This window comes from Cryptomeria japonica, chromosome 6, assembly GCF_030272615.1.
Source record: "Cryptomeria japonica chromosome 6, Sugi_1.0, whole genome shotgun sequence".
NCBI lineage: Eukaryota > Viridiplantae > Streptophyta > Pinopsida > Cupressales > Cupressaceae > Cryptomeria > Cryptomeria japonica.
In genome coordinates, this window is record NC_081410.1 from 107,402,683 (window position 1) to 107,418,262 (window position 15,580).

Below are 15,580 nucleotides of genomic sequence, written 5' to 3' on the forward strand. Positions count from 1 at the left end.
CCCTATCGCCCTATGCAATGTCATTTATAAAGTTATCTCCAAGTTGTTAGCTGAAAGATTGAAAAAGTGGTTGAAGTATCTTATTTCAAAGGAGAAGAGTCATTTTGTGGAGGGAGATTTTGGATGGGGTGGTCATTGCTATAGAGACTATCCACTCAATGTCAACTTCCAAGGGCAAGGCTATGTTTATCAAACTGGCTATGGTGAAGGCATATGGTAGAGTGTGGTGGTCCTTTCTTTGGAAAGTTCTTGGTGCCTTTAGGTTTGTTGAGGATTAGATCCAATGGGCTATGAGTTGTGTCACTTCTACTTCATTTTCAGTCTTGATCGATGGTGAGCCCACTGAGCTATTTGGCGCTTCTAGGGGTATGCGGAAAGGGGGGTCTCTCTCCCCTTATTTGTTTATTCTTTTTCCTGAAGGGTTGGGGAGATTGTTGAGGCTAAGTGTGGAGATGGGGAGATGGTTTTCCCCTGCAGACTGACCTCCAATTTGTGGATGATACTACTTTAATGGAATTGGCCATGATAAGAGAAGCCACTAATTTAAGTAATATTTTGGATATTTACCTGGTTTCTTCAGGACAACTTCTTGATGAGGATAAATCTTCCATCTTCTTTTTCAATACTTCAGGGCCTATTCAGTTGAGGATTGCTCGGATTTTGAGATTTCACATTGGCTCTTTCCCCTTGAAATATTTGGGTATCCCCATCTCCCCAAGGAATCTACCTAGGGAGACTTGACAGTACATTATTGAAAAGTTTCATTTGAAGGTGAATCAGTGGACTCCTAGGTGGTTATCTTTTGTTGGGCATATTCAGTTACTCAAGTCAGTGGTGCAAGAACTTCCTATTTATAGATGCTTGATCCAAGTGGCCCCTATGGGCTTTGTTGAGTTGGATTCTTTGGCTCGATAGTTTCTTTGGGCGGTCAATTTGACTTCTTCAAAATGGAGCCTTGTTAGGTGGGAGACTATTTGTAGTCTGAAGCAGTTGGGGGGGGCTTGGACTAAGGCAGACTACTTTGTCCGAGTTGGCGTTGGTGGCTAAGCTATACTGGCAGTGGTGTGTGGAACAGACCAAGTTTGGGCCAAGATTTTGGCCCATAAGTACCTTTTGGGAGTCCCAAAAGAGGACTAGGGGTTTGGTGTGAACTCTGGTATTTTGGGGAGGATTGGGATGACTCTTCCTTAAGTTTCCTCTAGGAAAGCATTTGTAGGTTGGTTGCTTGATTTTCTTGCTTTGTTCTATTTTTTTAAACTTCATGTGATTGTGTAATTGTTTTGCCTCTTCCTTGGTGTGGTTGAAAGAATTTTTGGGGAGGAAATTCTCTTATAGGTGAGTATTCTATCAAATTAAGTGAATTGGAAGAAGTTTATTCCTTCCCTGTTTGGGTGAAATGGGTTCTTCGTGTTTTGAGTTTTCTTGTCAAATTCCTTTTTGAAAAAAAAATATTGTACTGTGAAATGTTTGGTTTTAAATTTCTGGTATTTGAATTTTGCATCAGACTATTAATTTAGTATTTTGAATGATTTACCAGTCCATTTGTTGGCAGATACCCATACCCTATTTCTGGGAGGCCTATTGTTTTTATCTGTTGTTGGAAACTTTATTTTGTAAATTTCATATTGAAATCTTGTTAAGAATATATATATATATATATATATATATAATGTTATGTGAATTTGAGAGAGAGGAGGATTTAAAAAAATAAGTTATAAAAATAATAATTATAATAATAATGAAAATGGGAGTGGGGGGGGAGGGGGGGCGTGGAGCCCAAACCCCACAATGTGGGGAGAGGGTACCACAGTCGTGGTGCCTCTACCCACCATGGTGGGGAGAGGGCATGATGACTGTGGTGTCCCCTCAGCACAACCATGGGTGGGGTGGGGGTGGAAGCCCTCCCACCATGTATGTGGTTGGGGGGAATAAACCCTCCCCACATAGAGCATTATGTTGTAGCTTTAACTTATTTTGCAAATCGGTTTTTTTATTTAAAAAATGGCTATTAAATAATAAATTCAGCAGAGGTATATATGTATATATTTGCATATTATTTTTATAGAATTATTTATTTTTAAAAGTGATTATCAGTTTTCGAAAAGAATAAATGAATATATATATATATATATATATATATATATATATATATATATATATATATATATATATATAAGGTGTATTTTTAAATTAGCAATATAAAGTAAATGGAGATTGATTTGATACAATCGTAAATTTTCTTGTGGAAATAAAGGCTTTATGAATAGTCAGCAATTAAGTTTAGCCAATATGACTTTTTATTGAAAAGATTTATTTTGATTTAAATAATGATTTTAGGTTGCAAAGGTATTTAATAGTTATTTTCATTAATTAGATATTTGGTTTCAAATAGAATTTATTTATAGCCAAATTGACTTTAATTGGAAAAGAGTTATGTTTGTTTAAATGATGGCTTATTTAGCTTGCGAGTTGCTTTTATTCCTATAAAGGATGTATGGTTTTTAAATCAAGTATTGTTCAAGTCTATTTGGGTGTATGTGCACCTAGACCTTTTTATGCGTTATTGCCTATTGTGGATTTTCTTAAAGTGAAAGAGTCAGTTATTGAAAGAGTTGTAATTAGATAACATTAGCTTTTTATTATATTTTGAGTGGTCATTATGATTCCTTAACATGGATGTGTTTAGAGTACAAGTGTACCCTTTTGAGTGTTTACCCTGATTGGTAGATTTTTGGTGTTGATTTTAAAGTCTCTCTCATGTCATGATGACATGATTGTTGAATGTAGTCTATCATGCAAATTAATTTGTTTAAGTTTTGATTGTGTCTGTACTTGCTTTATTTTGGTTTTGGTCTTGTCTTGTGGATAGACCAATTGTTTATTTCACACCTCCAGTGATTTAACCTTGGTTGAAGGTTTGAATAATCAAGTTATTCTTCGGTTTTTTTTTTTTTGAACTACATGTGTTAGTTGACTTTTGTGTTTTGTCTTGGGGTTCTTTGGAGGTTGTGTAGTTTCATAAGGAAGAGTGGCTTTTAAGTGGGGGTTGGGGCCCAAAGTGGCTGCCAGGATAACCCCCTGGAAGTTGTATAATAAGTGATAACTTCATTAATTAATTGGGTTTGGGTTTCAAACATTAATCAAGATTAATTGTGACCCGCTCATGGTTGAGTGCTAGTATAGACTCAGGATGCAGTGGGAAGGCTTGGAATGGAAAACTAACTACCTTGTCTTCATGAAAGGTTTGTTGGGTCCGTATGAGTCATGTATGGGGACCAGGTGTGTGGGAGAGGCTACCAGGATAACCCATACTAGCTATGTGATGACATTCTTCCTTTATGTTCACTAGCATGTAGTCGCATGTTGTCTTTACTTGGAGCACTCTTGTGGGAGTCTTATTTGTATGCTTATGCCTTGTGTGAGTACCTAATGTACATTTTAGACCATGTGATACTTTGTTGTGGCTTGCTTGAGGGCCTTATTACTATCTCCTAGAATGGAGGGGTGGTTCCTTTTTGGGCCACATGGATGCGTGGTAGTGCCACTTTCCATTGGGTATTTTGTTTGTGCCTTCTTGCGATGGATTAGCTTCATAGGTGCTCTAGATGTTTCTCTAGGATTCATTTCATTCCATTGTACCAGTTGGATCCTCTTTGTGTCCTTAGACCATATTTGTATCTCTTGGACCCTTATGTGGTCGGTTGTATCTTATGTTGTATGTATGCCTTTGTGGCAGTTGTAATTCGATGTAATCATTATGTATTGTTATGAGACTTGATTTATTAAGTGCAATTGTAATACTAGTTATCCTTGAAATGTAAAAGAAATGTACTATGATGTGAGTTAGATGTTAGGAATTCTATCTTTAATTAAATCATTGTTGTAATGTAAATGAATGTGTTATCATGAACAAAGTATAGTAATGCTATTGTTATCTTGATCAAAGTATAAATAATCATTGATTAGTGTAATTAAGATTCTAATGGATAAATATAATTCTCAAGTGGTTAATTAATTTTAAGTAAAGATTAATTTAATTAAGTAATTCATGTTGGGAAACCCTTTAGGAATTTGAGTTAAGTCTTCCACATGTGCAACTTCAATTGTAAGGTTTATCTTTTATGTTTATGCATTCTAATTATTGAAAAAATATTTTTTACACTCCTTACGAGTGTTTGTAGTTGTTTCCTTTAGGGTTTCTTGGCGGGGCATTACATAGGCTCCAAAGTCTCTTGTCTTGTGATTTCCTCTACTACATCCTATACATCTATGATCTCAATAGATTTCCCATTCTCCTCTAGGTCAATGACCTTTAACCTTTTAATAGGTTGTTCCTTAAGGGAAACAATAGCTTGAGATTGGTCATTAGGGTCCTCACTTTGTGCTCTAACATATAAGTTTATTGAGGTGCAATGATCTCTCTTAAGTACATGCCTCTACTCTTTAGGGGTAGTCAATCGATTGGCATGAGCTGACATCCTTTGAATGTTGATTATAAGATCATTTTCCTTTGCAAAGGAGCTAGTAAATTTAGGGCTCTATCTCGTCATCAACTCATCACCCTTGATTATGCCTACCTATTTCCTTCTCTTCTTCATCACTTCCTTAATAGTGAGGCAATTTCTAGTTATATATTCCTCAAACAACACTTCGTGAAAAAATGGAGGTCTCCTAATACTCGCCTTGACTTGGTTGATGAAATTCTTAGGATCAAACATCCTTGTGCATTTAGGGGACATCTTGTAGGACTACAAAATTGGATAAATTTAATACAGACCATCAATATTCATCACCAAGAAGTTAGAAAACTTGAGAGAAGTGAGGAAGAAAGACCCCTTCTTATATCCTCTTAGATGAATCTTATCCGACACATTCAATTACCAAATAATTTTTAGGCATACAATTCTCTTTGGCACATTTCTTGGAAAAATGTGTTGCTTCACAGGACTCCCATACACTTTGAAAGCGATGATGTAGGTATGCAAAATCTAGTCACCCCAATTATGTAAAATCCCAAGATTTGAGATCCTCTCTATAAGTCTCAAGAAATTCATGATTTCCTTGTGGATTCTAACCTACTCTTCACCAAAGTAACCCATAAGTTTTCTCACAAGATGTTCCTCAAAAATTACAGAGCATTTTCACAATCTTGGTCCCAAATGTATGTCTAACATTGAACATGGAGGGGAACCTTATTCTCATCAATATATCTTATTTGTAAACTTTTATTCCATAGACCTCTACTAGCATGCAAAAACATGTGATACAACATGGAGTACTATTTGAAATCAAACTTCTTATCATTGACCTTTAAGGCCACCATTTATTTATGCATCTTCCATGTTAGAAATGTAGCAAAGTCAAACTTTGTGTTTACCATTGAATCCTGGATGCTTGCATCCATATACACAAAATGGATGGGCACCTTCAATTCTACATCATCTCCCACTATTTGGCACAAAGAGTGATATGTCTTAATATAGTCCTCGAAGGTGTCAAAATTAAAGGGCTCCTTCTCAAATTTTAAGAGATCTTCATCAAGTCCCCTCTTTGTTGTTGAAGGTTGTCTAGTTGATTGACTCATTTGTGTAGACTTGACAAAGAGAAGGTTTTTTAGAACAATTAGGGTTTACCAATTCTATACAATTTAACTCAATTATTAAATAGAACCAAATTTCACCAGTAATTACAAGTTCACGAACTTCAAATTTAGAAAATTTGTGAAATTTTGCTAAGAATGAACACTTACACACCAATTTGTAGAAAACCCTAGTTTTAGTGGAAACTTTGCAAAGAGCTCCAATCACCAAAAAATTTCACTTGCAATCAAAATTGTTTGTTGAGGCAATCCTACAAATGTATTTATTTCCTTCAAATGACCAAAAATCTACCAAAACCAGGCATTTCACCACTACTGCTTGCATGCTTGAACATTGAGTATGGAACTAGTCGTTTTGAACTTTGAATGTGAGTCATTGTTGTGATCAGATTGTGACAAGATCAATGATCATGATTGTTCAAGATGAACGAATGAACGAATCAATGAATGAATGGATTTTAATAACTTTCACAAGATCAAGTGACCTAAGGGACCAAGAGCTCCAAAATTACACTAATTCAGGTTTCTCTCCAAATCAGTTCTCCTTTTATGCATCTTGACTAAGAAATTTGCAGTTTTGTGAAGCCTAGTTTCCTTAAACAACTTACTCAGATTGTCCACCTTCCAATCATTTTCAAAATGCTTATGGATATCCCTGTACGCCATGCACAACATGGTGAAATGCCACTTACTTTCAACAAACCTATTATTGCAAAAGGTACATGTTCTTTCTTCCCAATCTTGTTTGGGAGTTGTCCATCTACCTATTTCACATCGAAGATGATGTGACCTGATCCTCAACTAATCCATTAAGATTCGAGCCTTACCCTTTATTTCAGCCCTTAAGTATGCCTTTTCATCATGTGTCCACACATGATTGAATCATTTAATATAGTGTGTCTTCTTCTGACCATTCTGCTTTATCCACGTGGCAATCCTAAATTTTTCCAGTACCCAAACTTTTATCTCCTCATTAGAATTAGGACAATCTTGCCAATAAATGTCCCATTTGTTCATCCATTTGTTATTTTGCTTTCTCCATGTCTTCTTCCTACGTTTTAGCTCTTCCGTAGTAATAATTTTGGGCCATTGATGTTCATCCATGTTTTCAACCTTTTTTAAGTAACTTAACAAATAGATTATAGCAAAAGCCTGCATCGAGAATATATCAGTCTTAGCTAAAAGGATTGCATATGGAACCATTGATTTGACTTTGAAGCTACTAGTGATTAAGTGTTTTTGAATTCTTTCTAATTGTCTCCACTTGTGGTTTGACATGCTACTCCCCCAAACCTCGCAACCATAAAGGAAAACCAGGACAACCAATAAACCAAAAAGTATTTTCTTGGTCTTCCAATCCCATAGTTTCATTTTTCTGCATCTATTCTAAAGAAGGTAAGAAGCTTTCCATCCCCCTGGATCCTCTTTGTCTTACAAGTCTCCCAATTGAGGCTATTGTGAAAATCTATTCCTAGGTACTTGTACTCTTCCACTACCTCCAAGGAGTTTCCTTGAAAGATAAAGTTGACTTGCTACATTTTTTGCTTGAAGGAAAAGATCATGACTTTGGTTTTTCTAGTGTCAATTTGTATCCCAACCTCTTAGAAAAAGAGCTCTAAAACCTTCAAGTGTTGTCTCAAACCATGAGTAGATTTTGCAATCAGTATAAGATCGTCTGCATACAAGAGAAGCTTCACCACATATCCAGCTAACTGAATGCCCTCTCCCGTAGTGTTTCTTAACCACTCTTCTAGCTTATCAATATATAAACCAAACAATGTAGGGGAGAGAGGAAAACCCTGTTTGACCCCAATATTATTGCCAAAGGATTCAAAAAATCCTTCCTTACTTTTGACATTTTCTTTGAATTGCTCGTAAAGATTGTGGACATCCACTCTATATTCATTGGGAATTCCAAACTCTTTCATTCTATTCCAAAGCTTATCCTGGGGACAGTGTCAAAAGCCTTTTTGAAATCAACGAAGCAACAAAAAGCCTCCCCACCTTGAATAACCCAAACCTTTTTTATGAAAGATAGATTTGAAATTTTTTCACATGCCTTAAAAACACTTGGACCAATCAAAACATGTCATGCTAGACAACAATTTTCAAGATAGCCATGGGTCGTGATCCTTCTCTCTCACAGTTGAATTTGGGACCCACCAATCTGATACTACGGGACCACACTAAGATATTTACTTTTTAGGCCATAAGGGGCCCACTCCATATGGCATGATCTTGTAGTATCGTACAACTAACTAGATTCATACATTTTTGACATCGTGAGGGTGCGCAACCAATCAAATGATGTTGAATCGCATGTGATGCTTACACTTTTTTGTGAGAGTATGTGGCCTATTAGATAGACATGACAATATTGAACGACAACATGGCTCTAACAAAGTGTGTGTTATTCATTGATTTTAGTCCTCATCACATAGGGGCGTAGCTATTCTGGCTCCAAAATCGTGCATGTTATTGATTCCTTGAAAAAATCACAATTGTAGCTTTCGTGATCAACAGTTTGTAATGCATCTGTAACTTTGTGTTAGTCAACTTTCCATGGTACATTAGTGCATTTATGGAGCCAGAATAGCTGCGGCCATCACATAGGCCTCAAAGACTTAGGCAAAATTAAAACCGAATTGGGCCAACCAGTTACTAGGCAAAGGGGCCGGTAAGAGCATGACTCTTGACACTTAAGGTTGTAACTTAAGGTGGGTGATCAAGAAAAGCAAGTGAACAGGAAAATAACACAAGGCTTAGGGCTTTAGGAATTTTTTGCTAGAACTAGAGCTTCCATACATAAGCAATTTTTTTGCTAGGGTTTGACAATCCAAAGAGCCTAGGAAATTTGCAGAGGTTCCACCAACCCATTATATTTTATACTTTGTCATGTTGGAAAGTATCACATGGACTCTAAGGCTTATGATATTCCATATTTATATATGATCCTTTTATTTATGGGTAAACACTTAAATTGTATTTGTATTCAATGGATACATGCATTTGTGAATGTGATTTTGAAATAGATAGATCTCTCTAATCACCATCACCTCCTAAGAAATCATTCAAGAAAATATATGGCCCTAGTTATAATCTAATGAAAAATATAGGATATAAAAGAACTAGACTCTATAAGCATGAACACAAATATAGAAAGATTATTGAACCTCAAGAAACTAAGAAACAAGAAGGTATAGGCTACCAAATTGACGAGATTACATAATAGATGAAAAAATGAAAAGGAAAAGAACCCTATGTTTTACCTACTATATATCCTAATGAGGCTTCATATTCAATTGTTTTTTTATGATCTTGATTATGAATTCCCTTTCAGACCATTTATTGATTCATCTTGTTAAGGTTAAATTACGTTTAAGCATATATACCATGTAATATGATTATTCAAGATACATTTTACACCTCCACATGCAATATGAACTAAAGCAAGCACATGGGCAATGGCATACATTATTTACATTGATGCATGACTCATGTACTTGGGCTTATCTACTTACCATGATATATTTTTTGGACTATATAAGATCCAATTTTATTGATCCTTCATCGTTTATGACATGTGCCATACACATTTCTTGTTTTATCATTTTATGATCTATGTTAATATACTTAGAATTTTGAGCATATTTTCACATCTTTCTAGATCATTGTCTATGATCTATGTCTTATCATTATTTTCTCGATCTACTATGAATATTTATGTTCCATTATTAATTTATCTTGCTAGTTTATAGTATTCTTACAATAATCTCTCATTGTCATGCCATACTACTTATACTATTTTATTAGTCTTACATTCCTATATCACTTACTATTTGGTCTACCATTGATATATCTCACCATATTTTAGATAACTAATCTTGTGATCTCATATTGCTATGTATTATGATCTTATGACTCAATCTTGCTTCATAGATCACATATGACTTGATCTTACTTTGAACATTTATTGTTGATCCTTTCATATGCTTACACCAAAGAGAATGTGTTATTATCTCTCTTGTCTATTGTTCTCAAGTTACCCTAAATACATTTAGCATATATTGTTTCCCTATATACATTGAGATTATATTGTCTTGTCACATTGTTATATCACTTTGATCCTATATATTACATTTGCATCATCGTATCTCTCTTCATGTCTTTATCATCATGATCTTGTATTTGGGGGCATCATGTTTTCCCCTTATAATAATGACCTATATGATTATCCTTGATTATATTGATATATACATATTACAATCATACTTGCTATATTTGGGGATTTCCCCTATAACATCCTTCATGTCATTAATCCTTTCATCCTATTGGGATGTGCACAACTAATCCCTCTTATCCTATTGATCCTACCTTATAAATTTCATGCTTACGGATGCCACATTAGGCCTTTTATTGTACTTTCACGAGTCTTCTTGGCTAGAGAAGACCACATCACCATTAGATCAATCTTGTTTATCATGTTGATCTTACCCTAGTTGTACCCATTCTCATGAATGCTACAAAGGGTTATTTATTATACATTCATAGGTGTTTTGGCCATAAAGGGATGCACCCTCATTTTCATACCCATGTTGTGAGAAATGATCTCATCTTTGATTCCATCTCTTGTCTACTAAAGATAAGCTTCTCATATTGTACTCTTCTAGTTATCACTGTTATATTTTAACACTTGGATAATTTTGTGCACCTACATGTGTATATCATTTGTTATTGATTTATCACATAAATATTATTATGATTATCTCACATCCTATTGTTAATCTATTACCATATGCTAATGTCCATTATTTTTGCATATAATAATATCTTCCTTCAACCAAGTGTGCCCTATGGGAGCAACCAATTAAAGGGTTGGCATATAAGATCACTAACATTCAAATTTTTGGTATTCAATCGATCTTGCAAGTTATAAGTCTATGCCATTCATAGACTACATGTTTGTGTATTTATTGTATTTGTGTTATGTATGTTTGAGAATGCATATACTTAGAGATTCACATGGACCTAAAAGTGGGTTAAATATAATGGTGAAACTATATCCTTGGTGCATTTCTCATTATGTTTCATGCATATTTTAGGGAAATTTTAATATACATGTGTATATAGCTACATCATGCCCTTGTTTAAACCTATCCCTATGTATATTATGTATCCCCATGCCTATGTGGAAATAATCCCAATCCAATTACCTTATTTGTTTAGTTCTATTGATTGATCTGATACTTTTTACCTCTAATCCAAAATATTTGTCTACCCAAGTCATGTATGTAGGTGTTAGGTCATCCTCATAGTCTTGATGCACTTACATACAAAATTAAAATCAAACACTTTATCCAACTAGCCTCCTTTTGCACTTTTGTCCCAAGATAGCTATGCTAAAATATTTGATTTTTAGTGTTATGTTCATGTATAAAAATGCATCAACTTGAACTCATTTACATAAAAATAATCATTGGTTGTCACAAGAAAAATCATTTGCATGTATTCAAACTCTAAAATAAAATAATTAATTTAGCATATTTGATCATACTCATCCTAGTGCTTGTGAATCACCTAGAAAACATTAAAGAATCTATGTGCATGTTTGAAGTGTGGTATGTCAAGGTATTCTAAATATTTTCAGCTTGATAGAAAAGGATCACTATTGCCTTATTGCCTATTTTCTAAGTGTTCATAGGTTAAAATCCAAGATTATCAAAGATGGATTTTATAGATACAAAGCAAGCTCATGGATATAGAGCGAGTTCACTAACATAAACTACATACAAACAATGAAGGCAACCAACATAGAGTAGGGAAAAATATTATGACTATGATCTATACACACAACTACGTAAGATATCTTTAGATTATGAGGTGCATAGATCTATTATCTTCATCAATCCGCACATTATTTGGTCACAAAGCTAAGCAATCTCTCTCTTCATTTACTATTATTTCCGGTATGACTATTCTTTCTATCTTTCTATCTAACATTGTTTGATTTCATCCACTCCACTCTAGTAACTCAATTAATATAGGTTGATTAGTTCCTCATTGTTGCATTTAATTAATTGATCTAGATTAAACACTAAGGAAAATTATTTTTCTTTTTGACATTTCAATATTTAGTTGTTTATAATCAATCTTCATGGCTCATATTTAGTGGTTCATAGGCAATCATGAGGGTTGGTCTATTTGACACTTATTCCATTTCAATGATTCCCAAACACATTAAAAATATATATTTTCTAGGAGCTAATCTATCCTAGTACTATTTCAAATCAAACACTTAATGACCATAAAATTTCTCTCATAATCAAATTCACTTAACTTTCTATCATGCTTACAAAACATTTATCAAATATTACTATCAACAAAATAACCATAATTTCATCAAAATGCCTCTAATTCCATCCCTTTTTAACACACCTCATAGAAAAACTTTCATTGAAGCCTACTAACCTACACTCATCCTCGGGTACAACATAAGTTACCATTGCCCAACATTCCAATAATGTCTTCATTTCAAGTTGTTTCAAAAGACAACCTTAATCCTAAAGCTGCTAATATTGTTTGCATACCTTAAGACTAATTAAATACTTCATCTAATACACCTTAGCCTTATAATTTACACTATGCCTCTCCTAACCTTGACCTAGATTCATCCATCCCAAAAAGATGGGACACATTCATGTTACTCTACCCTAATTCAATTCACCATTTCCCAAGAAAACTAATTCAAGCTTACAAGAATAGAGACCTTATTATTCAAGAAGACATGTCAATCCAAACCATCTCAATGTAGACTTGGTATAAACACCACTCCTAATCTAACTTTTCTAGAGCCTCTACTTTGTTTTTTTTTGGATCTACCACCAAAGAAAATTTGCTTCTTTAGAAGACAAACTTCTCTAAAATCTTAAACAAACAGTTGCATTTGAACAAAGAAATAAAGAATCAATCATATCACCTTCAAAACTAACTTCAGACTTTGGAAGAACAAAATAAAGATTTCAATTTGAAAATCTTTCAGCTTGTCAAAGAAACAAATTTGCTTCCATCTACCTTCAATTCATGAATATTATAATTTTCTTTGCTATGCTGATATCTGCCCTCTGTTCTGTTAGATTGAAAGTTGTCATAATGTTGAGCAGTCATTGTTACGTATATTTAATAATATTTTTAAATTGTTTGACAAATTTTTCAACATAAAGATGGACACTGATACGATCTTTCAATAATATTTTTTAAATTGTTTGACAAACTTTTTAATATAAAGATGGAAACTAATAATATTTTCTAAATTATTTCACAAACTTTTTAATGTGACGAGTGACACGATGATATGACTTACCTTTCAATACCATGCACTACTCTTTTATTGTTACACAACTGTATTTGTCTTTTCTTTACCATTCGTTGTATGTAACTAGTGGTATTTGACTCTTTTTAGTGATATCTACTCTTTTGTTTTGCTCATTTTAATATAAAAAGCAATCCAGCTTGTGACAATTGTTCACCAACAGTATAAAAAATGAAGGGGATTTAGTGCTTGAGACTAATCTTAATGTCGGTGAATAAAAAGTCATGGCAAAGATCGTGACTCCCTAACAACAGACAAATTACTCATTGTACCATCGCTTAGACTAGAGACCACAAGTAAAACTTAGTGGACCACAAATTATTCTATATTTATTTTCTCTTTGCCTATGTTAGTTAGATGAGAGGAGGGGGTGAATTAGATAAACTCACAATACAATGATCTATCTAGATTCAACCTCGATAGAACTTACTTGATATGCAACTATGACTGTAAATCATTCAAACTCATAAACTGATAAACTTGAAACAACAAAACACATATAACACCAGATTTAACGTGGAAACCCAAATAGGGAAAAAACACTGTGGGATATCGAACCCACTAAGAAAATATACTCTTCTAGAGTATGCTCGGTTAAAAGCCAATCCTATTAAAGATTACATAAACACATTGCTAGATGTGACCCGGTCAAGGGATTTCCCTCAGATCTATCAGAATCTTGCACTTTGTTAGAAATGACCTTGTCAAAGGATTTCAAACACTCATTTAGAATGTTACCTTGCTATAGGATTTACAAATAAGACTATTAGGTCCACTCGGTTAAGAGATTTCTTGTCACTTACAAAAATAAATAACAATAATAAAATATATCCACAACTTCACATCTGAAATGTTAAAGTAGACTCTATGTGCTCAAAATAATCTTGTCATAAGACTTATCTTCCTCCTTGCTGGGCTTCTCAATTTGTTCTTCAATCTGATCTTCAATATTCTGTACTCGGTAATCACTTCAGCAGCATCACTGTTCTTCTATTTGCCCGCATACTTTGTTCATCAACTTTTCCTTATTTATAAGCAATTCCAAACCGCTTAGTCTCCTTAATCACATTTCCCATGATTAATCTTAGCCATCAGATCTTCAAACTTGACTAGGTTCATTGAATCCTTCGAACTGAAAAATGTTTTATCTTGCCTTGGAACTTGTATACCTTCCTTGGTACTTGTGCTCGGTTATGACCGTTCAATCTGTGTTGTAGATCCAACTCTTGAATTTTCATTGTCGTTGATCCTTAACAAACTTCTTGCACGACATTCCAATCTTCTATAAATCTCCAGCTTATTGGCATCCTTCATTTAATAATATATTTATTCATCCAATGCATTATGTTACTGCTCGATTGATACTTGGTAAATACTGAACTTTACTCGGTAACATCTTTCTTCTTTAATCGACACTGATAACCTTGGTGTTTACCAACTAGCTCCTTGCTCAATAAAATAGAATAGTATCAAACCTTTACTCATTCTATTACTTGAAATCTTTTCCTTCTTATTTAGTCTTCGAATACACATATATAGGATATCAAAACAATCAAAAAAACATAATCTCATCACTGTCTAACTCAGTAATAGTTTCCCATTGAATAACTTATTACTCCCCTTCATTTTCACATTCTTTCTGTGTCACTTACCGACGTCTTTATACTCATCAAAATATACTCTTTAAGATATGGCAACATCATACTTAATCAGAAAATCAATTGCTTGACATCAATGACAAAGTAATATTATTAAGACAGTAATCATCCTTTATCAATTATATCATCAATCTCCAACAACCTTCTCAATATCAACAAACTTAATGTAATGCCAACAATCTCCCCCTTTGGCATTGATGGCAATACCAACTTGATTTATTCCAATTGATTCAGACTGTTGTTATTCTTCTCCTATTATCCTTGAGCTGTAAACTTCTCCTATGATCTTCTCCCCCTGTCTTTAGTCTTCTCCCCCTTTGATAACAATGCCAAAAGTAAAACTAATTCATGATTACTTCCCCTGTGAAGTAATTTCCTTGCTGTTAAAACATATACAAATGTATCATCTTAGTCTCAGTCAGGGCATCTTGTCTTCATTCACTATTTCCTGCACAACTTTAGACAACCTTCTAAAGTGTTTAATTCAGCATCAACTCACAAATAGTATTGTGTAGAGTCATAGAATTGATGCTTTCATCGAACTCTGTCAGTGAGTACTAGATATGGGTAGGACCCCTAACTTACTTCTGAGATACTCAAAAGTGTCCCTTGGTAGTGGCTTTGTGAAGATGTCTGCTATTTGTTCCTTTGTGCTAACATACTCCAACACAACTTTCTTTTCTTGAACTTCTTCTCTTAGATAATGATACTTTATAGAGATATGCTTTGTCTTAGAGTGCATTACCAGATTCTTTGAAATGTTAATAGCACTTGTATTATCACAAAATATAGTTACTGGCTCGGTAACTATCTCATTCATACCTTCCAACAGTTGTTTGATCTATGCTATAGTGGTACAATTCAATGTTGCAGTGACATATTCAGCTTCAACTGTTGACTGTGAAATGCATCCTTGCTTCTTGCTAAGCCAACTCACTAGTCTTTCTCCCAAAA